A 23,799-nucleotide genomic window follows, 5' to 3' on the forward strand; every position below is an offset into this window, starting at 1 on the left:
GTCCCCAAAGTCCATTGTATCATTCTTATGCCTTTGCGTCCTTATAGCTTAGCTCCCAAAGACATTTTTTATAAAACACTATATGGACAAAAGAAAACATATTTGTAAGTTAGATTTGGCCTGTGGATTGCTGGTTTGAATCTCTGCCAGGTAACTAAGCCATTAAGTGTTGGGAATTGAACCTATAACTTCACTCTGGAGTGAGCAGAAGGGGATTTACATTGAATCTTGGAAAGAAAAGGGGGGAAAATGTGTATAAGGAGAAGGGAGAGACAGTGGCAGACATACTACATGGGGAGGAAAGCATAAAAGAAGCCCCAAAGCAGGAAGGCTCAAGGCATGTTGAACAAACACTGAAGAGATTAGTTTGGTTAGAAGAGAAAACCCATACGCTGATGTGAGGCAAAGTAGCAAATGTTAAGAAGCAATGTTTGCTCATTTCTGCTTGCCAGAATAATTTCACAAAGCCTCTGACTCTGTGAAGATATGTAACTCTCCAGAAAGATGCTTTGAAAAGACAAAACAGGATAAATAAAAGACAAAACACGCCCCTGCCCCCAAGGTCTCTTGTTTGAGTCACTATATTCCTTAAAAGATAAATTACCCTAGACCTTGCCTTTCTCTACACTTAAGATAATGTCTGACAGGGTCAGTGATTATGCCTCTGTAATTTATAACCAGATATACTCTTACACCCAAACCTTGATGTGATTTCTGAACAAATCTGATGTGATTTTGCGTGTACTGAATCTCTACCACCTGTACTTGAGCACACTGGGCTGAAATACTGTGCTGGAGCAGTCTCATAGAACCTCTTTAAATGGCTGATCCCAGACTATAGGCCTGAGTCTATAGTCCCCAGTAAGGCTTCTGAATAAAACTAACTTTAAATCTTCAAAAGCTTTTTTTGTTCCTTTAGATGACACTGAGAAAGTTAGAGATAAGGCGTGTAAAGCAAATGAAGGATCAGATACATAAGGATCTTAAATATTAGCCAAGAAATTTGAATTTTATTTCATAGGCAAGGAAGATTTGGGGGTCTAGAGATTGGGTTTTCCAATAAAACTAACCCAGCCTATCTGGAAGAGAAAGAGACTACAGGAGAAGAGACCGGTCAGGAGACTCCACTATCTCAGGAGAACTGGTGGAGGCAGGAGGAATGGAAAGCTAGTGAATGAGAACCTGAATTTAGGAGGCTGTCCAGGGATGCTGAGGCAGTTGGAGTGCTAGCCACATGAGGATGGCCCACAGATAAAGCTCAAGGGAGAGGATTCACGGAGAGAGGAAGCATGAACCTGGGAAGATGAATACCCAGTATCTATGTTTCTTACAGCTTACTTCAAAAACCTTGCTAAATTGAGAAATCACTACCCTTGAATTTGTGATTGATCTCAAATAAAAATGCATTCTATTTTATTTGTATTATTGTATGTATCACCTAATTTAAATGTGTCCATTGTAAAATTTCATCTCTTCAACCAGATTACGTTTTAAGAGGAAAAAGGAAAGAAAAAGAAAGAGAAAGAAAGAAAGAACAAAAGAAAGAAAGAAAAGAAAAGAAAGAGAAAAAAAGAAAGAAAAAAGAAAGAAAAAAGAGAAAGAGAAAAAGAAAGAGAAAGGAGCTTTGGAGTAGATATTGCCTTGTAAGAGTGGTTAAAATGGAGCCCTGTTAAGGATCTGAGAATTGCCTGAAGGCTCTTTCCAGTCCTATAAGTAAATAACACCAGAGCTTTTGTCCAAAAATTCATTTTATAGCCAGAGAAATTGAAGGCCCTCCAATTCAAAATTCACCTGACAGCTATCAGCTGCTTTACCATGCAACCAGAGCTTGGCTCTCTGAAGGCTTCACATCATGTTAGAAAGATGGCACCAATTAAAAATGCACCCACCTCAGAATCCAGAGATAAACTCTAACTTCTATGGTCAACTGATTTTCTTCAAAGGTGCCAAGTCAATTCAATAGGGAAAGCATAGTCTTTTCAACAAACCATGCTGAGACAACTGGATAGCCACATGAAAAATAATAAAATTGGACCCCTACTTCATATCATATAGAAAATACAACTAAAGGCATAGACCTAGCTATAAAAGTTTAAGGTATAGGCCTGGCACGGTGGTTCACACTTGTAATCCCAGCACTTTGGGAGGCTAAGGCGGGTAGATTATGAGGTCAGGAGTTCAAGACCAGCCTGGCCAAAGCAGTGAAACCCCATCTCCACTAAAAATTAGCTGGGCATGGTGGCGGGTGCCTGTAATCCCAGCTACTCAGGAGGCTGAGGCAAGAGAATCACTCGAACCCAGAAGGCAGAGGTTGCAGTGAGCCGAGATCACACCACTGCACTCCAGCCTGGGTGACAGAGCGAGACTCCATCTCAAAAAAAAAAAAAAAAAAAAAAAAAAAAGTTTAAGATATAAAACTCTTCAAAGAAAAGACAGTAGTAAATATTTGTGACCTCGGGTTAGGCAACAATTCCTTAGATGTGACACCCAGCACAAGCAGTAAAAGAGAAGGGTGATACATTGGACATCATTGAAATTTTTTAAAATTTTGTGCTTCAAAGGACACTATCAAGAATGTGAAAAGACAATCCACTGTCTGGGAGAAATATTTGCAAATCATATATCTAAAAAGAAACTTATATCCAGAATATATAAAGAACTCTTATATCTTAATACAATGACAAATCAATCTAAAAATGGGTAAAAAATATGATAGACATTTCTCCAAAGAAAATATATAAATGAGATATATGTATATAAAATGTATACATATATAAATGAGATATATGTATATAAAATGTATACATATATAAATGAGCCAATCTAAAAATGGGCAAAGGATTTGAATAGGCATTTCTCCAAAGAAAATATATAAATGAGTAGTAGGTACATGAAAAGATGCTCAGTCTCATTATTCATTAGGGAAATGCAAATCAAAACCACAGTGAGTTGCTACTTTATACCCACTAGAATGGCTATAATAAAAAAGACAGATAATAAATGTTGGCAAAGAGGTGGAAAGAAACAAGAACCTTCACACATTGCTGGTGTATATGTAAAATGGTGCAGCCACTTTGGAAAAGTCTAGCAGTTCCTCAAAAAATAAACATAGTGTTGCCATATAGCCCAGAATTCTATTCCTAGGTATCCACTGGAGAGAAATAAAAATATGTCCATCCCAAGATATGCACACAGATGTTCACAGAAGCATTTTTCACAAGAGCCAAAAAATGAGAACAAGCCTAATATTCATCAACTGATGAATGGGTAAATAAAATGTGATTTATCCACACAATAGAATACTATTCAGCAATGAAAAGTAATAAAATACTGATAGAGCTACAACAGGGTTGAACCTCAAACACATTATTATGAGCCAGTCAGAAAAACCACAATCTTATGATCCCACATATATGAAATGTCCAGAATAGGCAATCCAGGGAGATAGAACGTGGACGAATAGCTGTCTAGGGCTGGGGTAGCTGGGAGGATGGGAAGTAACTGCCAATGGGTATGGGGTTTCTTTTTGGGATGATGAAAATATTCCAAAGTAAGATTATGGTGCTGGTTGCCCTAATATGATTACACTAAAAGCCACTGAATTGTATATTTTAAACATGAACAAACATTTTAAATGAGATGATGGTTTATAAATTATATCCCAATGAAAGCTTAAAAAGTTTCACTATCATGTGCTGCATGAAGTTTTCAGCACTAGCCAGACAGGGTCTCTTAATCTTGTTAGTCTCTTTTCTTTAAGATCTTTGCATCAGTTCTTCTTTTTGTCATGAATGCCTTGATTCTTTCTACCACAAACTTGCTTCTCTTATCTTCCAAAACAGCTTCAAGTTCCTGTCTCTCAAACATGCCAGGCTTGTTCCTATTTCAGGCGTTTGCAATGGTGCTTCCTTCTACTTGCAACCTCTCTCCCTTGTCTCTGCAGGACTGCCTCCTTCTCACCACTGAGGTTCAACTCAAAAGAGAGGTCTTAGACTTCCATAGCTTCAGCAGCCCACAGTCACCACCTACCTCTCACTGTATTTGTGTCATGGCAAGTACCTAACAGTAGCTTCTGTCTTGGTTTCCATATTCCCATTTGTATTTGTTTGCTTGCTTGCTAAAGGATTTACTGTGTATCTTCCTCACTAGATCATATGTTCCCTGAGGACGGGAGCTCTGTCACAGCTGTCCCCAACACACCAGGCCTATAATAAGAGACGTTGGTGGATGCCTTTAGGGTGAATGAAGCACAAGATAAGGTTGCTTGCTTCTGCCCTAGTAATAGGATGAAAAAGAATGAAGCCTTTTCCCTCTCCAAAACCCCACCCTCATTCATCCCCACCTCCTCCAAGAAGGAGCCAGAATTTCCTTAACAACAATTTTTTGATGCTAAAAACCTCTCCCCGAGAGACTGATTCCAGAAAAATAAATTTCTCTTCACCTAAAGGTGCAGCACCAGCTCAATGAAAATTGTTTCAGTAAAACTAGTCTCAAGAAAGATCAATAGGAGGAAAGAGAGAAAAGCAACAAAGACTAACTTGCACTTCCAATGCAAGGAAAATCAAAGCGGAGTCTGTCCCAGGGGAGTTCAAACAATAGAAACAATAGGTCGAGAAGCCATGCAGCGATTACTCAGACAAAATGAAGATCACTCCAGGAAAATGAAGAAGAGAATGAAGCATAGCTTATTGTGGAGTTTGTCCTGAAATTTATTGCTGACTCTATGAGAAGAACTGCAAAGCATCTAGCCCTTCAGTATTGAAAGACGGAAGGAAGGAAGAGAAAGGAAAAAAGAAAGAAAAAGATAAGATGAGAAGAAAATGTTTTAAAATAAAAAAGCAAAAGCATTTCCTCACCTAATCTTCTTCTGGATAAAAGAGCTAGTGAGAGAATCAACACAAAGAAAATGACACCTATTTGCAATTAAAGAAAACTTTACATAAAAGCACATATTTTATTCTATTTCCTGAACTTCTCTTCTGCAAAAAGAACAAAAAGAGAGAAAAAGAAGAAAAGAGACAGGGTTAAAGTTACAAATACAAAACCAATCAAATGATGCTGGCTTCCTTTTTAACCTAAGCACCACACAGTCAATCAATAAAATGTCAAAAGGCTTTCACAATTTACCTGTTACACCATGAGAGACATCACATCCAAATAACTTGCTGATATGCAAGCCTCCAGCTAGATTCACAAGAGGAATGAAGACCAAGTTCAGACACAGCAAAGCAACTCACACCACTGCAACCAAGTTTCCAGGTACGAACATTTGAAGACCAGTAGTAACATATCTCAAAGACCACTAAATTATTTAGGACCATCATTCAGGAAGTGTTGTCATGCTCAAACAAGCGGAGATCAGAGATTATACCTAAGCCTCCTCTTCCCCCTCCTCCGCCGTACCCCCGCAAGTACCAAGACAGTTGGCCAAGAACAAGTTTAGTATCAGCTTATCATAGGCTCTAGTCTTAGCCTTGCAATTACATCCTGCCCTGGCAGGAAGCTGAACCTGGCAATCAAGATTCCCTCTCATCTCTGTTTTCTATATCTTGCATGCTTGGGGAGGCGGCAGAGCATGTGGTATGACCACATGCAGAGTGAAAGTTTGCAAGACCTGCATTTGAATCCTGATTTTGGCATTTCTCCCATGTGAGCTTGGCAGCTCACTTCACCTCTGAGGGCCTGTTTCTCACTGGTGAACAAGGGCCAGCGATCCCTCTTTAAAGGGTTATGAACATCTAATAATTCCTGGCAGCCAGTAGCTTGCTCAATAAGTGTTAGTCCCCTTTACACAGTAAAATTATTAGCTAAACAGAAAACCAGCATTCTAACCTGAGCAGGTCTCTTTGATTTGAGAAAAAATACATGCTTTAGTTTACATCATCTGATTGTATTTTGTGGATCATTACAGACTGTTTGTAAATCCTTCTGGAAGAAGGCATGAGATATATCTGATACAAATATACATTCTTGGAAGAATTGAGGGACCTTGCTATGTGCATAAATTCATAGCCTGCCCTTCTGCGACCCTGGAAGAAACCATTTTGTCAGGGAACCACTCATCCCTAATTTACCTGATTTGTAATTTCAGAGTTTCATAAAGTGAAGGCACAACTATAATTACCCTTAGTGCTCCATTTAGGTGGTCATAATTTTTGACAAACTCTAATGCTTGGCAACCTAATCTTCTAGCATGTCTGGAATGTCTTGTATGTCTGCTTAGTTATTTGCAAGCTTTCTAAATAGACCTCTACCACTTCACGGCTGGTAAACGTTTCCAGTTACATTTTAGTCCTCTTGTCGGTCTTCTAAGCATGACATATACTCTATATTTTATGTATGAGTGTTTCAAAGATGAGGGATAATTCTCAGCAACCATCTCTGTATCTTCAGTCTCAGGTGCTCCATTAGGATTCTTAAGAGACTGGATGAAGTCATGATCAAAGCAAGAGCTGTTACTTGAAGAACTGGCAAACTTAAATATTATCTTACAAGCAGCCAACAATGCACATTCTTTTATACACAATCAAAAGCACAAACTCACACTCACATGCATGACTTTTAGCTTAATTTCCAGTTTAACATTTAGAAAAAGGGAACTGTTGGCCAAATAAACTTGTCAATTTATCAAATTAAGAGGGGAGAGTAGAGTACAGTGTAAGGTCTAATCTTACTGCCTCAAGTATTTGAAAGGTTGAGTCAAGACTTACAAACTCAAAATGCTGCTAAGAGCCAATAAGGCAGATAACATAAGTGTATAATCAAGGCCACGTGGGAGCAATAGGGAGTGGTGGGGCTTACGGCAAACTGGAAAACCATCCCCCGCCTTAATCATTTAAAAAAATATATTTTGCTAGCCAAACAAAACACACTGTGAGCTGCATTTAGACCAGGTCTGGCTGCTATTTGAAAATTCCTAGTTCCTGGAATGGAAGGTTAGGTACAAAGTAAGGAAACATTTTAAGGTCCCAGAAGTTTGACCACTGTATCCAAGTAGATCTCTCTGGTTCTCTACACCAGCACTCCCTTTATTCGCCCTTCTAGCATTTACAGCCTCTGTAATGAATTGGCCTCTTTATTTGCTTACTTCTTTAGAATTCTCTCTCTCTCTCTCTCTCTCTCTCTCTCTCTCTCTCGATTATAAGCTTCACGAAGGCAGGGGCTGTGTTTATCTTGCTTACGGTTATCATCAGCGCTAGCCAGGGTGAGGGACATAATTGGTTCTCATAAAAACTGCTGAATGGATCGAGCAAGGAGTACGATACGTTTTGTCATCCTATGACATATCTTGTTCATCTTGGGACCCCAAGCATATAGTAGTACAATAGTAATGATAAGTACTTGGGTACAGTAGTGGGGTGCAATCATAGCTTGCTACAGCCTCAAACTCTTGGCCTCAAGCCATCCTCTCACCTCAGCCTCTGGAGTACCTGGGACTACAGGTGTAAGCCACTGTACTCAGTTAATTTTTTAAAAGAAATTTGTAGAGACAGGGTCTTGATATGTTGCCCAGGCTGGTCTTGAACTCTTGGCATCAAGTGGTTCTCCCACCTTGGCCTCCCAAAGCACTGGGATTATAGGCATGAGCCACAGCACCCAACCATGATAGTATTTCTTGAATGAAATTATTGGTGATCATGTTCAACCACGAACGGTTAACCACAGGGAGGTGGTTTATGTTGGGTGGGTCCAGGGTCTAGAAATAGATGTGGTCACTAGGCTGAGGAGATGATTGGGCACGAGATCCAGCTCTGCAAGGAAATTCAGTAAGACAGAAAATAGCAAGTTTTATGAATACTAATAAAGCATGACTAGTAATCTAAGCAAGTTGCTGGCATCAGGGATGTCTGCTGATGGCTAAAAATAGAGAATCCAGAAAGGGTCAGTGTTCCCAGATAAAAGTATGTGGTCTGCCTCAAGTAAGCAACTGATAATAGAACTACAATCATGAGAGCCAAAGGCTGAGTTCACACGTGTGGGAAGAGGGGTGGTAGTCAAAGTCACAACAGAGAATAGGCACTAAGAAACAATCAGCTGGGTGCGGTGGCTCATACATGTAATCCCAGCACTTTGGGAGGCCAAGGTGGGTGGATCACCTGAGGTCAGGGGTTTGAGACCAGCCTGACCAACATGGTGAAACCCTGTCTCTACTAAAAATACAAAAGTTAGCTGGGCGTGGTGGTGGGCACCTGTGATCCCAGCTACTTGGGAGGCTGAGGCAGGAGAATTGCTTGAACCCGGGAGGCAGAGGTTGCAGTGATCCAAGATCACGCCACTGCACTCCAGCATGGGCAACAAGAGTGAAACTCCGTCCAAAAAAAGAAAGGAAAGGAAAGGAAAGTAAGGGAAGGGAGGGGAGGGGAGGGGAGGGGAAGAGAGGGGAATGGAGGGGAGGGAAAGGAAGGAGAGGGGAAGGAAAGGGAGGGAAAGGGAGGGAAAGGGAGGGAAAGGAAAGGAAAACAATCTAGGCACCCAAAATGTGTTTAGCATTCTAAAATTCCAGAAGTGGTTGCAAGGTATAGACTCGGTCGCAGCATCCAGGTTGAAGCTCAAGTCAGGCCCATAGTGTTGGTTGGTGTTAAGTTCCCTAATAAACTACAACCCCACTAAGGACACACTGAATACCAATTCCTGAGGGAATACACTCCTCTTTACTGTAGAGACAAGAACTCCCAATGCTGCCTTTTGTCTTGAATGACTGCAATACTAGACTGTTTCATTTCCAGAACAGAAGAACCTGTGTGAGTTAATGCTATTACTTACATTAGCAATCAGGACTTTCTCTATGAAGACCAGAAAGATAATCCAAACCCCCTTTAGAAAGAAAGAGCAATCTGTTGGCTGCATAAATACACCATGGGAAGGCAGGAGGAGAGTTGGTCTTGAAGCTTATGCTCTCTCTCTGCCCCTGGGCTGTGTCACTCTCTATTGTTGGCTTCACTTTCTTCTGAAAGAGATGGGCTTTTCCTATGCAGAATCAATGTAGCTTGGTAGACAAGAGCATGAATTTGGGTCATCCGACAGGCTGGGTTTGAATCCCACCTCTGCCCCTTGAACTTAGTTGAATTATTCATCTGTAAAATGGGCATAATTAATGGCACCTAACTCTTAGGTTGTTGTAAGGATTAAGTGAGTAAATATATGTAAGGTACTTAGCATGGTGCCTGGAACATGGAAAGGATTCTGTCGTTATTGGTAACAGGCAGCTCTAGCTCATAACCCAACCATTCTGATAGCAGAGGGAAGAGAGGAATTCACCTTGCCAGTCCTACTTAAAGACAACATCTGTAGGAAGGACACTTATTAGCTCAGTCTTCAATGGTGGCACCAAATATGTGAGGTATAGGGTCCTGTATCAAAAGGGGAAATGTTGAGAGATGAGGCAGAGATGACTCTGTCCACCAAAATTTGTGCTCCTTTTCCATATAGAGTTGTCACTCATCCAGGGACTATATTCCCTAGCACTCCTCTTCTCTTTGCATGGGGCAAAGGGCATGTATATGGCTACTGCTTGTTCACGTAATTGGCAGAATGGAAGTGATGTGCGATTATTCTAAGCTACAGCTTTTAAGAAAGGTTGTGTTTTCTCCATACTCTTTTTCTGGATGGAGATGATGATGAAGACATTGATTCTCAATCCTTGTTACACAATGAAATCAACTGGAAATATTAACCGAACTAATTCCAGGCTTGATAGTAAATGAGTGGCTCTCAACCAAAGGGCATTTTTGCTCCATGGGGGCATGTGGCAAAGTCAGACGACATTAGCTGTTGTCATAATGTGAATCAAGGAGTCACTAGTATTTCATAAGTAGATGCCAGGAACGTTGCTATGATCATACGCTAAAATCCTGTGACATATGGAACAGCCCTCCACAACAAAGAATTATCTGGCCCCAAATGTGCTGAGGTTGAAAAACCCTGGAAGAGGCCTGGATGCCTGAATCACTGCATAGAGGGAAGCAGCCTGTCAACCTGGAACACCCACCTTGAAGTCTTATCTTAATGAAGAATAAACCTCTATTGTGTTTAGCCATTGAAATTTGGGGCCTGTTTGTTACAGCAGCTAGTGTTACTTTCAGTAACACAAGAAGAAAGAGATGCTAAAGGGACTGTGATGATTTCAACTATGAAATGGACATACAATATATTTTATTGTTGTTTGACTACGTTGAAATATATATTTAAATTGAGGGCCATCATTTTACCTAAAATTTACTAGTAATTCACTAAACAGATTTCCCTAATTAAAACCACTCAAACCAGTATGCAGTGATTTTATGGCACAAGAATAGACTATGAGTATATGGTTTGCATCCTGGACAAAAACCTTTTTGGGTCTGACCTGAATAAGTAGGTTAGTTTATATTTCAGATATTTTTATTTATACTATTTCCTCTGTTTTACTCAGTAAACATTAAGTTAATCTTCCATATCATCTAATTAACCATTATTTGTAATGAAGACAAATTAAATTTGTAAAATAGGAGTAGAAAAATGGTTACAGATGGTGGCTTTAGTAAGTATTGTAAAAATGCCAGACGCTCAAATCTGTTTGACTATTTATGCAAGTTATTGTGAATGCTTTGAAATTCGTTAATACTGCACTCTTTAGAGGTTTTGTTATTTCAGGAATTTTGGAGAAAGAGTCAATACTCTCAGTGTTTGGGTTCAGGAGGACCCACTTTCTGCTCCAGGAATGACCCAGGACTGGCCAATCAAAACACTGAACCCTCTGGCCATATTGATTGATTTAAAGATGGGCGAGTGACCCAAGTTCACCCAATTAGGGTCAGTCTTGGGACTTGTGCAGAATCTGTCAGCAGACACATGCTCTTTTTTGTTGGTTTAGAGGTACAAGACTATAAGCCATAAGCTGTGGACAATCATCTTTCTTAAGAATGAAGCCAGCATAAAGAAGAGTACAGGTGAAAGATAAAAGAGAGAGAGTGAGAGAGAGAGAAAGAGAGAGAGAGACAGACAGAGAGAGAGAGAGAGAGAGAGAGAGAGAGAGAGAGAGAGACAGGGAGATTAGGTCCTGATAGATCCTGATGACATCATGAGTGTCCAGGCCAAGTCATACTTAAAGCTTCATTAACTCAAGCCAATAAAGTCCACCTTTTTGCTTAAGTCGCTATGGGCTATTTGTCACTTTCAATTAATTAATACTTTCAATCAATATAGGTGAGATATGTTGATTGTATCTGACCCCCAAGAGTTACATCTCTATTTGCTATGGTAGGTTTTTTTTTTATTATCAATTTGCTCTTCTCCCAATAACAGCTTGCTTCCCCATCCATTGCTATGTGACTGGCATTGCCTACCCCGAGGAAGCAGAATACCTCTCCAACCCACTGATGTAAACTCTGACCATGTGACTTGTTTTGGTCAATAGGCTGTGGAAAGCAATGACATATGCTGTATCCAAGCAGAAGCTTTAAGGGCTATCACAAGGTCCTGTCATACTTCCTTTTTTGTTTTCTGCCAAGTAGCTATCCCATCTTAGAATGAATCCCAGAATGGAGAAAATATTTGGAGCAGAGCCTCAGCTGACCTACAGCTAATGAGTACCATGAACAAGAAATAAATTTATTTTGTTATAAACTACTGATATTTGGGGGTAGTTGTTACTGAAGCATAACCTAGTAAAAGCTGACTAATATACTTGTTATCTTTGTAATGCTTGTCAAAGTTCATAACTGAGTATAAATCTAGAGCACCTATCATGGTGTTTATAATTTATATCCTGCAAGTTACCACAAAAGAATTTCGGACGACTGATTGCTTCTCATTGTTTTAGTGTTCGTGGCCCAGTTATATGCAGTGGTGGTCAAAAATGTGGGCTTTGTCTTTGTGGTTTAATGACTGGTAAGTTACCTGAACTTACGAGTCTCAATATCCTCCTTATAATAAAAATAATAATAGTAATAATAATAATGTCTTCCCCATGGGATTTTTGTGTATACAGAGTGAAACACAGCACAGGGGACATGGTAAAACACTTAGGAAACAGCAACTATAATTTTTACCATTATAGAAGAAAGTGCCCTGATGGAACTTTTTTTAAGACATGGAGTCTTGCTATGGTGCCCAGGATGGAGTGCAACGGTTCTTCACAGGTACAATCATGGTGCACTGCAGTCTCAAACTCCTGAGCTCAAGTGATCCTTCCACCTCAGCCTCCTGAGTATCTGGGACTACAGGCACATGCCACCATGTCTGGCTGAACTCTTTTTGATGTTTCCAGAAACAATCCCCCAATGGGTGGTGGAGTCCAAGGTGAGCCTAGCTAACACTAAGCACCATTCCCTAAGAAATAGCATTCTGGGGAGGCTGCTAAGACATTACTTTTTAAATTGCATGTATACCATCCAAGGAAGAGTAGCTGGGGAGAATGCTGCCGAGGAAGCTGGATGGGAGCTGAGGGAATATATTGAGAAGTGGGATAGCCATTTTTCCTCTGAATTTCTTTGCATTCTAAAGCTCAATGAAAAGAGAACAATGCCTCCAGAGTTGGACCTCAAGTGAGAACTGAGGAGGACACCAGAATCAAGCTGGTGCTGTTGAACATTCATCTTCATTTATGAGTAGCATTTGGACAATTTGTTTTGCTAATGGGCGAAGTTTACATTGATTGAACTTATCATTTAATATTTTTGGAAAAGGCAATAAGGGGATTTTATGACAAGAATATTTGTTAGGGCAATTATCTCCTGAATAACAAAGAGTATGCCTTTTGAATGATTTGAATGGATTGAAGACTGCACGTGTGTGTGCAAGAGAGAGAGAGAGAGACAGAAAGAGAAATCTCAAAGGATAAGAATATGAGAATAGTTGTGCAAATATAGCATGCTCTTCAAGGTATTGAGCTTAGAAGTATTTTGTGGGAATTGTTGATAGTTTCAGTCTTCCTCTTTTCAACAAGGATTCATCTTTCTCTGTTCAGGTACTGTGCTATATGAATATACCCATATAAGTTTCATAGCTTAGAAATCTACAACATATAACTGTTAAGAGTTATAAGAGTAAATAAACACTTAGCAGACACTTATTAGTATCTCTTATAGAGGAGAAAACTGAGGCTTACAAGTATTCACTGATTTGCAGACGGGCTCACAGGCACTCATTATTATTCAAAGCTTATATTTATACCCAGGACTTATTCCTTCAATGAGTATTTATCGAATATCTACTGTACACCAGGAATATTTCCAACTTAATAATATCATCTAATAAATTTCCTACTGTCATGAAGCTTATGTTCTATTTGGGAAGATAACTAAGCAAAAAACAATATAATTTAATATCATGAAAAATAAAACAGGACAGTGTGATATAAGATGATAGTGGCACATTAGAAAGGATACTTGTTAATAAAAGTCCTTTGTAAAACAAAGACACTGAGCTGAGACAGAATTGATAGGAAGCATTCCAGATGGGGGAACGGTGAGTGCAAAGGTCCTGAGGCAGGAATCAACTTGGCAGACTTTACAACAGGAGACAGAAAACTGGTGTGGTGAGAGTGCCCTGAACCCAGGAGAAAAGGGTGTAATTGGGGTCCAAGAGATTATAGACTCTTTTGGGCCACAGTAAAGAGTCTGAATCTTATTCTAAGTGCAGTGGGAAGCCATTGATCCAAGCAGTAGTTAAGAAGTTCCTGCTAGGTCCTGTGTGGACAGTGGATTAGGTAGAAGCACAGAGTGCATGAAAAACAACAGCTGAGGAGAAAGGCTGTTGGTTTGGACCATGGCTGTAGGAGAAGAGATACAGAGAAATGGGTGAATTTGGGATAACTTTTGGATGGGAGCTGATAGGAGTTTGCTGTTGGACTAGATGTGAAGGAGAATGAATGATAAAACAGAAACAAGGACAGCTTCTAGGTTTATGACCGAAGTAATTAAATCATGAAGCTTTATACTGATGATGCAATCCACATCTCTATAGCTCTCCAGTAATCTCTAATTGTGTGTTCTGGTGAGGAATTCTCTCTACTGAAGTGTTATCTTATTATTCTATCTGCAGAGAGCAGGAAGACAGAGAGAGAGAGAGAGAGAGAGAGAGATGGATTCTAATAGACTGCATTTGAATTCAGACTCATCTGCTCCAAGCCTTCTGGTGTTAATAGCTGTGGCCCGATTATAGGCATTGGCTCAGCCAATGATAGAGTGTGTTTTAGTGTCCAGTCCCTTAGATTTAAAGAAGACAGAGAGTCTAACAATACTGGCCTCTCCGGCCTTCCTGTTGCCCATTGCTGACCTGTGTCTGAAGCCCACTTCCTGGATCTGGCTTCACGGCTTGGCCAAGAAGACTCTGTGTACATGCACTGACAACATGTGATGACAGACTGGGTTCCAGAAGGGGATCTGGACCGTGGTCAAGGACATCTGAACATCCCCAGAGGCCAGAAGATGACAGCCTGGCCACTTTGGCTTCCTGCCTTCTACAGGCAGAGTAGGCCAAGCCCCAGGACCCAGAGCTGTGGCTGAGCTGGGTCACCACTGTGGTTTGGACAGAGAGCAGGGTGGGGTGAGCTGTCCCCGGGCTGCTCTGGAGTTGGCTTCAGACAAGAGACTAAGGTCAGGCATGTGGTCGAAATCACACGTGTTCCTGGCAGAACTCTCATCGGGACTTATGAAAATAGATTTTATAACGTCAGCTGCACTTGGCAATGATAATTTCCTGGTTGAAGATGCGCGGAGGATCCCTAGGATATATATTCTTAATGAGGACAGAAATGTGAACTCATTGCACTGAGTGGGTCATCCTTATTCCTTGACACTTGGTAAAGCGTCCTATTTGGGCATAGAGGAGAGTTTCAGTGAGTCAGGATGCTGGCTGATGGTTCCAGTGAAGAGAATTAATGAAGAAACTACTTGCAGAGGTGTAGGATGGGCCAAGGGAACTAACAAGGAATGGGAGCCACCTAAAAGGCTAGCAACAAGGGCAAGCAGGTACTACCCCTGGGCCTCAAGGGCACAAAGTGAGGGCACATAGTTACCTGAACCTGGTAAGAACTGGAACCACAGAGAAGGCCCCCCCACCCCCCAAGCCAGGGCTGGAGTCACACAGAGGGAAGCAGTGACTGCCACAGAAGTTGCCCAGAAGTGGGAGAGAGAAAGGAAGGAACACCCACGCTCTCTTTTCTGTAATCTCCCACAGGGGAGGGAGGAAGTAGAAAAGGGAAGAGGATGAATCAGGAAGCACAAATAAAGAATCCCCAGGACAAGCGGGAAAGTCACGCTCTCCACATCACAGCATTAGCATTGTCTCTAAACATGTCTATGCACACGCATGTACACACGCCCCTCCTACCAAAAAAGAAGGCCAACTTTGTATTTTTAAAATATTATCCTGGAAGCAGTGTGGTGTAGTTTAAGACACAATTATATGTTTGGTGATATATCCTATCAGTAAAAAAATTTAAAAATCAGGCAATCCAAAATTTGCATATTTATTAATGTATAAATTGTATATGGCAAGCTTGTCCAACCAGTGGCCCAGGATGGCTTTGAATGCAGCCCAACACAAATTTGTAAACTTTCCTAAAACACTATAAGGTTTATGAATGGACCTTCTTTTTTTTTTTTTTTTTTTTTAGCTAATCAGCTATCCTTAGCGTTAGTATATTTTATGTGTGGCCCAAGACAATTCTTTCAGTGTGGCTCATGGAAGTCAAAGATTAGACATCCCTGGTATATGGCATATATGTATTACCATATTAATATACAGTGTACAGTATAACACACTAGGTAAGGGCATGGATTCTGTAGCTCAGCTTCTTCATAGCATTGTTGTAAGAATTAAATGAACATCTGCAGAGGCCTTAGGACAGTGCCTGACATGAGGCAAGCAGAATATGTGGTACATTATAGTATAAAACATAGCTCAACACAGAAGTTTTATAAGGCTGAGGTAATATCATACTGAATGGGCAAAAACTGGAAGCATTCCCTTTGAAAACTGGCACAAGACAGGGATGCCCTCTCTCACCACTCCTATTCAACATAGTGTTGGAAGTTCTGGCCAGGGAAATCAGGCAGGAGAAAGAAATAAAGGGTATTCAATTAGGAAAAGAGGAAGTCAAATTGTCCCTGTTTGCAGATGACATGATTGTATATCTAGAAAACCCCATCGTCTCAGCCCAAAATCGCCTTAAGCTGATAAGCAACTTCAGCAAAGTCTCAGGATACAAAATCAATGTGCAAAAATCACAAGCATTCTTATACACCAAAAACAGACAAACAGAGAGCCAAATCATGAGTGAATTCCCGTTCACAATTGCTTCAAAGAGAATAAAATACCTAGGAATCCAACTTACAAGGGATATGAAGGACCTCTTCAGGGAGAACTACAAACCACCACTCAATGAAATAAAAGAGGACACAAACAAATGGAAGAACATTTCATGCTCATGGGTAGGAAGAATCAGTATCATGAAAATGGCCATACTGCCCAAGGTAATTTATAGATTCAATGCCATCCCCATCAAGCTACCAATGACTTTCTTCACAGAATTGGAAAAAGCTACTTTAAAGTTCATATGGAACCAAAAAAGAGCCTGCATTGCCAAGTCAATCCTAAGCCAAAAGAACAAAGCTGGAGGCATCACACTACCTGACTTCAAACTATACTACAAGGCTACAGTAACCAAAACAGCATAATAGTGGTACCAAAACAGAGAGATAGATCAATGGAACAGAACAGAGCCCTCAGAAATAATACCACACATCTACAGCCATCTGATCTTTGACAAACCTGACAAAAACAAGCAACGGGGAAAGGATTCCCTATTTAATAAATGGTGCTGGGAAAACTGGCTAGCCATATGTAGAAAGCTGAAACTGGATCCCTTTCTTACACCTTATACAAAAATTAATTCAAGATGGATTAAAGACTTAAATGTTAGAACTAAAACCATAAAAACCCTAGAAGAAAACCTAGGCAATACCATTCAGGACATAGGCATGGGCAAGGACTTCATGACTAAAACACCAAAAGCAATGGCAACAAAAGCCAAAATTGACAAACGGGGTCTAATTAAACTAAAGAGCTTCTGCACAGCAAAAAAAAAAAACTACCATCGGAGTGAACAGGCAACTTACAGAATGGGAGAAAATTTTCACAACCTACTCATCTGACAAAGGGCTAATACCCAGAATCTACAAAGAACTCAAACAAATTTACAAGAAACAAACAAACAACCCCATCAAAAAGTGGGCAAAGGATATGAACAGACACTTCTCAAGAGAAGACATTTATGCAGCCAACAGACACATGAAAAAATGCTCATCATCACTGGCCATCAGAAAAATGCAAATCAAAACCACAATGAGACAGCATCTCATACCAGTTAGAATAGCGATCATTAAAAAGTCAGGAAACAACAGGTGCTGGAGAGGATGTGGAGAAATAGGAACACTTTGACACTGTTGGTGGGATTGTAAACTAGTTCAACCATTGTGGAAGTCAGTGTGGCGATTCCTCAAGGATCTAGAGCTAGAAATACCATTTGACCCAGACATCCCATTACTGGGTATATACCCAAAGGATTATAAAACATGCTGCTATAAAGACATATGCACACCTATGTTTATTGCAGCACTATTCACAATAGCAAAGACTTGGAACCAACTCAAATGTCCATCAATGATAGGCTGGATTAAGAAAATGTGGCACATATATACCATGGAATACTATGCAGCCATAAAGAAGGATGAGTTTATGTCCTTTGTAGGGACATGGATGAAGCTGGAAACCATCATTCTCAGCAAACTATCACAAGGACAAAAAACCAAACACTGCATGTTCTCACTGATAGGAGGGAACTGAACAAGGAGAACACTTGGACACAGGAAGGGGAACATCACACACTGTGGCCTGTTGTGGGGTGGGGGGAGGGGGGAGGGCTAGCATTAGGAGATACACCTAATGTAAATGACGAGTTAATGGGTGCAGCACACTAATATGGCACATGTATACATATGTAACAATCCTGCACGTTGTGCACATGTACCCTAGAACTTAAAGTATAATAAAAACAAATAGAGACATAAACTTTGAATATGCTTCTCCATGCCCCATCATGCATGCTTCCATCAGGGTATATACTTCCCACTTTGGAGATCACCAGCTAAACAGTTAGTATTTGCTACCGGGCAGACCATCCCACTGCACTACCTTGAGTAAATTCACCCATTGCAGCCTCACTGTCCTCATCTGTAAAATGATAACAGTTACTAGTATCCTGATTGTTGAAGGACTAAATGCACTACATCCAGTCAAACACTTAGCCCAGCACATCAGTACTCAATACAATGTTACATGCGATTATTGTCATAAAAGGAATGGTCATTGTATTAAAATCAGGAAAGAGAAAAAAACAAAAATTGTCCATACTCCTACAGGATCATATACAATCACTGTAAAATAATATTGGCATATGTTTTTTTGAGACCTTCTTCTAAAGCTTATACACACACATATTTTGCATAATTGGATCATACTGTACATTCTGTGGTGGGTCTCTTTTTAATGGCTATAAAGTATAATATCTTATAGGCTCAGAATAATTTATTTACCCAGCCCTATTGTTGGTCATTTATATTTTTTCCAATATTTTTTCATTTTAAGTAACCCCGGGATGAATACTTTTTTTAACAGCTTCATTGGGATATACTTTACACCTCATAAAATTCACCCACTTAAAGTGTACAATTCAATGGTTTTTAGTGTATTCAGAGTTGTGCAACCATCACCACAATCTAAGTTTGGAATATTTTTGTCATTCCTAAAAGAAACCTACACCGAGTGTAGTCATCCCCGAACCACCCCTCCCAGACCCAGGCGACCTCCAATGTACATGATGTTTCTGTAGATTTGTCTATTCTGGGCATTTCATATAAATGGGATCACAAAATATGTGGTCTTTTGTGTCTGGACTCTTTCAGTTAATGTTTGCGAGGCTCATCCACATTATAGATCTACCAACACTTCATTCCTTTTTATTGCTGAATATTCCATGGAACAGATATACCACATTTTATTTATCCATTCATCAGTAATGGATATTTGGGTTGTTTCCAAGATGAATAATCTTATAGGTTAATCTTTGCACACATCTTAGTTGGTTCCTTTGAATATATTCCTAGACATGAAAATGCTAGGTGAAAGATGATACACATAATTTCTAAACTTTTGAATATTAGACACTTTCAATTAAAGCTTTATTTCTCACTTGAGCACACTGCTTCCTTTCTCATTTGAAGGGTCACTGCTCTTCATCCTATCAACTACAAAACTTTTCTAATCTGTTCCTTGTGATGCCTGGAGATATTTGCAATTTTTAATCTTCTAAAGCAACATCCCCAGGGATTCTATCCTCTTTTGGATATCAGAGACTCTGATGGACAAGGACACTCCCAAAGGAAACAAATAGTGGCCAGCACAGTGGCTTATGCCTATAATCCCAGCATTTCGGGAGGCTGGGACCAGAGGATTGCTTGAGGCCTGGAGTTAGAGACCAGCCTGGGCAAGATAGCAAGACCCCATCTCTACAAAAAATTAAAAATAAAAAAATAAGCTGGGCATGGTAGCACATGCCTGTAGTCCCAACTACCCAAGAGGTTGAGGCAGGAGGATCACTTGAACCCAGGAGTTCGAGGTTACAGTGAGCTATGATCGCACCACTGCCCTCCAGTCTGGATGACAGAGCAAGACCCTATCTCAAAAACAAAAAACAAAAAGAAAAAAGAAAAAAAAGGAAATAAACAGTATTTACTTGTATCATTCTTTACCATTTTCAACTGGAAGCCCCCTTGAGTGTGACATTAATGAAAATCAGCTTGTAAGACTTGTAAGTGGCAGATAGTCTCTTTAAAGCATCTCACTTTGTCCTTGTAAGTAGGTGTTTCTACTATCAACCTCTTGAAAGTGGTTAATATCCAGAAAAATACTTTCTTATTCAGTAAAATTTTGACCCAAGATTTCATAGCACCTAAGAAGCCAAGTATCATTAGGCTCATAATCTTATTTATTTACAACATGTTACAGATAAACTGACTTTCTCCTTCTTAAGAATTTGAAGGAAGTGAAAATTTGTTTTCTACATGCTGTGGATTTTAATCCAACATAGCTGTTAAACTCTTGGGGCGGCCTCCTGGGTGAAATCTACTCACACATTTTATTTATTATATGAAAGGATCCTGTGGGGAAGGCAGCTGGTGGGTAAACACCAGGCTTAAGCCTTAGTCAGTGTGAATCCTGGATAATGTTTACAAATAGAATGGTCTCTGCAGCAACCAACTAACAGTAGATAAGAGAGCTGCCTCATTTACAGCTGCGTTTAATCTTTCCAAAGCCTGAAAAATATTCGCTGAATGCTGGTGAATAGGATGGCTTATGGTGCCCTCACCTTCACCCCTGGACACGCTTCCTCCACTGACCTTTCTGGTCACAAGCAACAAAGGTGGTTAAAAATACTCCATTCTTTGTACAAAGACCATCCACTGCAACCCCAAGGCCCTTAATGTTATTATCCGTGGTGCTGATGGATTGGCCCTGATCTTCACCCCACTTCCTCTTCAGAACAACATGCATTTATGTTGAGAAGACTGGCGGGGACTCATAAGTGTTGGAATTCTCTTACATGTCAATTAGGGGAGGCATTTTACACAGGATATCCAATTTCAACATAACAACCACCCACAAAGTAGGTGCTGTTATGCCCATTCTAAGGATGAGAAAGTGGAGGCATAGTTGTGCTGTGCATCCTGGAACCCAAGTGTAAAAAAAAAAAAAATCTTATTAAATAAAGACTTCTTATGAATGTACTTAGGAAGTGTATTAATTCCTCAGAGTAAATAAAGGTAACTCTACTGCTAAATTCTTTTTTTTTTTCTTTTTGAGACAGGATCTCGTTTTGCCACCCAGGCTGGAGTGCACTGGCAACATCATTGCTCACTGCAGCCTCGACCTCCCTGGCTCAAGCAATCCTCCTGCCTCAGCCTCCTGAGTCTGGGACTATAAGCGGGGGCCACCACACCCAGCTACAGCTAATTTTCTTTTGGTGGGGGTGGGTAGAGATAGGGTCTCACTATGTTGCCCAGGCTGATCCTGAACTCCTGAACTCAAACAATTCTCCTGCCTTGGCCTCCTAATGTGCTGAGATTACAGGGGTGAGCTATAGTACCTGGCATCCTACTGTTAAATTCCTGCCTCTCAGCTGGAGACAGTGCACACTGCGGTGACGATTTATTTTAATATAAATGCTGCAGTGCTGTACTTTCCAAGGTGTTAATTTCAGAGAAAATGTCCCACCAAAAATTGGGTGGGTCATATGATCAATAAATTTTGTTAAATTAAATTGTACAGGATTCTTGAGTGTGGACCTTCATAGAGATTCTAATATAGGGATGTGTATTGTGAAGCCCCAAGATGGGCGAAGAATCAATACTATTTTTGTGGAACACCAATTAGCCTTTAACGGAGCTGTTTTTTGTGACACACACAAGCAGAATGAACTTCTTAATGGCCATTCATTTTTGGTTTGATTTTTAAATAGGCAGTATATACAGACAGTAAATTTTGAGTATCCAGAGTTATTCAGTGAAAGGTCCATCTCTCTTTAACATTTGCCTCTAAAATTCTCTCTTAAGAAACAACTATTGATTTCAAGTTCTCAGATATTTTAGGCATATGCAACCATGCATGCACGTATGTATGTGTGTATATGTGTAAGTTTGTGTGTGTGTGTGTTTCAGTTTTGAGTCACAGTATATATATTGTTCTGTACCTTGTATTTTTACTTAATAGATGTTAGAAATCAGTCCATATCCATATATATAAGGCTGTGTCACTTTTTTAATACCTACATAGTATTTTACGGTATAGATGTGTTAAATATGTTTAACCAGTACCATATTGATGGATATTTAGAATATTTCTAATCTTTTACTGCTACAAACAGTGCTGTAGGGGGTACCCTTGTACATTTTTCTTTGCACCATGGTGTTTCTTGTATCAGATTTTGATTTTTAGAAAGGGGCATCATAATATAATATGATTCTGTGAGGTCAAAAATGGCCCAGGTTTGCAGCCTTCTGATGGTCTGGCTTGATCCAGAGACAGAGAAGAATTTAGAGTTTACAGAACTAAGCCCTAAAAAAAATTGTCAGAGTCTGTTTAAAATAGAGGGAAAAATAGGTTTTTTTTTCAGAGGTAAGAAAAATTAAGGTTTTTTAAAAATCCTATTTCTTTTAGAGGTAAAGAGGTTTCGGGTTATATGCATGTTCCTACGCATGGCCATATGGAACTTAAGGCATGAAATCTCTAAGAACAGGGATTTCCCACATGGATAACCTTTGATTCTTAACTGAAAAAGTAACTGCTTTATTCACCCTGGTTCAGAAGCAATAGTTTTGCTTCCTCACTATCTTGTACTGCATTTAGTTTCTGCCAAACAGCATTTCATTGACTCTAAATATTAAAAGTTGTTCTTTCTCCTGAACATATTTCTCCCTCTTCTTTTTTGTTTCCTGAATGGCAAAAAATAACATAATAAAGGGTAACATTTTACGTAAGAAAAAAATAAAAACTTTTATTTTATTAAACGAGGTTAATATCTAGTTGGAATTCAACAACAGAACTTGATAGAAAGAAGTGCTCCTATATTTTGTTCAACAGCTTTACTGATGATGTCTTCCACTTTTTAAAATATCAATTTTATCAACAGGTTTCAATCGCATAACAGGCTGGGAAAATTTCCTTGAGGACAAATTACTGTTGGGACAAATTACATGGCTTCCAACGTGGTTGCTCCAGCTATTATTTCGTTATTTCCTAGTCAATGAGAATAGGGGAAGGAAGAAAGAAAGCATCCTCCTAGCCCAAACTCAGATATATGAACACAGCTGACTACAAAGTAGGCTAGGGAAAGTAGTCACTAATTGGTCATCCACCTGCCCAGATAAAACTTGGAGGAATATTCTATCATTAAAAGGATAAAAGGTAAGCAACCAATGGGCCAAAGAAGAAATCACAAGGGAAATTTAAAAATATCAGGTGATTTAAGAATAGGTTGCATTATCTGGTCCTCGTTTGGGACAGTACAGAGCAACATATTATAGCCACCTTTCATCATAAAGTGCTATCACTCTGGGTCAGGCACAACAACCTATGAGGTGGATCCTTACAACCACCTATAAGGTGGGTACTGCTGTTATCTCCATTTCATAGACAAGGAATCTAGAGCACAGGACAATCTCAAGACCACACAGCTAGAATGTTGTAGAGCTAGAATTCGAACCCGTTGTTTTAAAACCTTATTCTCTAGACTAGGTCTTGAATTATTTTAAACCCAAATACATGTAATCACCTGTTGAGACCAGAAGTTTTGTCTCTGCTCCCATCTAGCTATGTCAAGTGGTACATGGATGATCACTGTTCACAGGCTTCTGCAGCAGTGGGGTTTGTTCTACATTTGAGCAGCCCTGCTCCAGAATGACATCTCTCCAGGCCAGACGGTGAAGCAAGCTCTATGACACAGGTGATGGTTTCAAGGAAGGAGAGATTCTGACCATTTTATTACCTCCCCTGGGACAGAAGCGATCGCTTGCAGTGCCATCTAACTCTACGTCTTCACTTGAGGCCAGTTGAACGGGCAAGTCTGTTGCCAAATTCCAACAGAAACATTCATCAGAATTTTCCCTTAGGAATTTTTGCAAAAACTAGCTGTTCCCTCCCGCCATGTTGTAATATGTAGAAATGGTCATCTAGTTAGGGGCACACAGAATCAAGTATGAC

At 39.9% G+C, this 23,799-nt stretch overlaps 1 protein-coding gene across 1 annotated transcript in view; it reads right to left on the minus strand.

Annotated features, from left to right (window-relative positions):
• FRMD4B (FERM domain containing 4B) overlaps nucleotides 1-23,799 on the minus strand; it is a 372,987-nt gene that overhangs the window by 316,544 nt on the left and 32,644 nt on the right. The gene's annotated exons all lie outside the window — the stretch shown is intronic.

Source organism: Pan paniscus, chromosome 2, assembly GCF_029289425.2.
Source record: "Pan paniscus chromosome 2, NHGRI_mPanPan1-v2.0_pri, whole genome shotgun sequence".
Taxonomy (NCBI): Eukaryota; Metazoa; Chordata; class Mammalia; order Primates; family Hominidae; genus Pan; species Pan paniscus.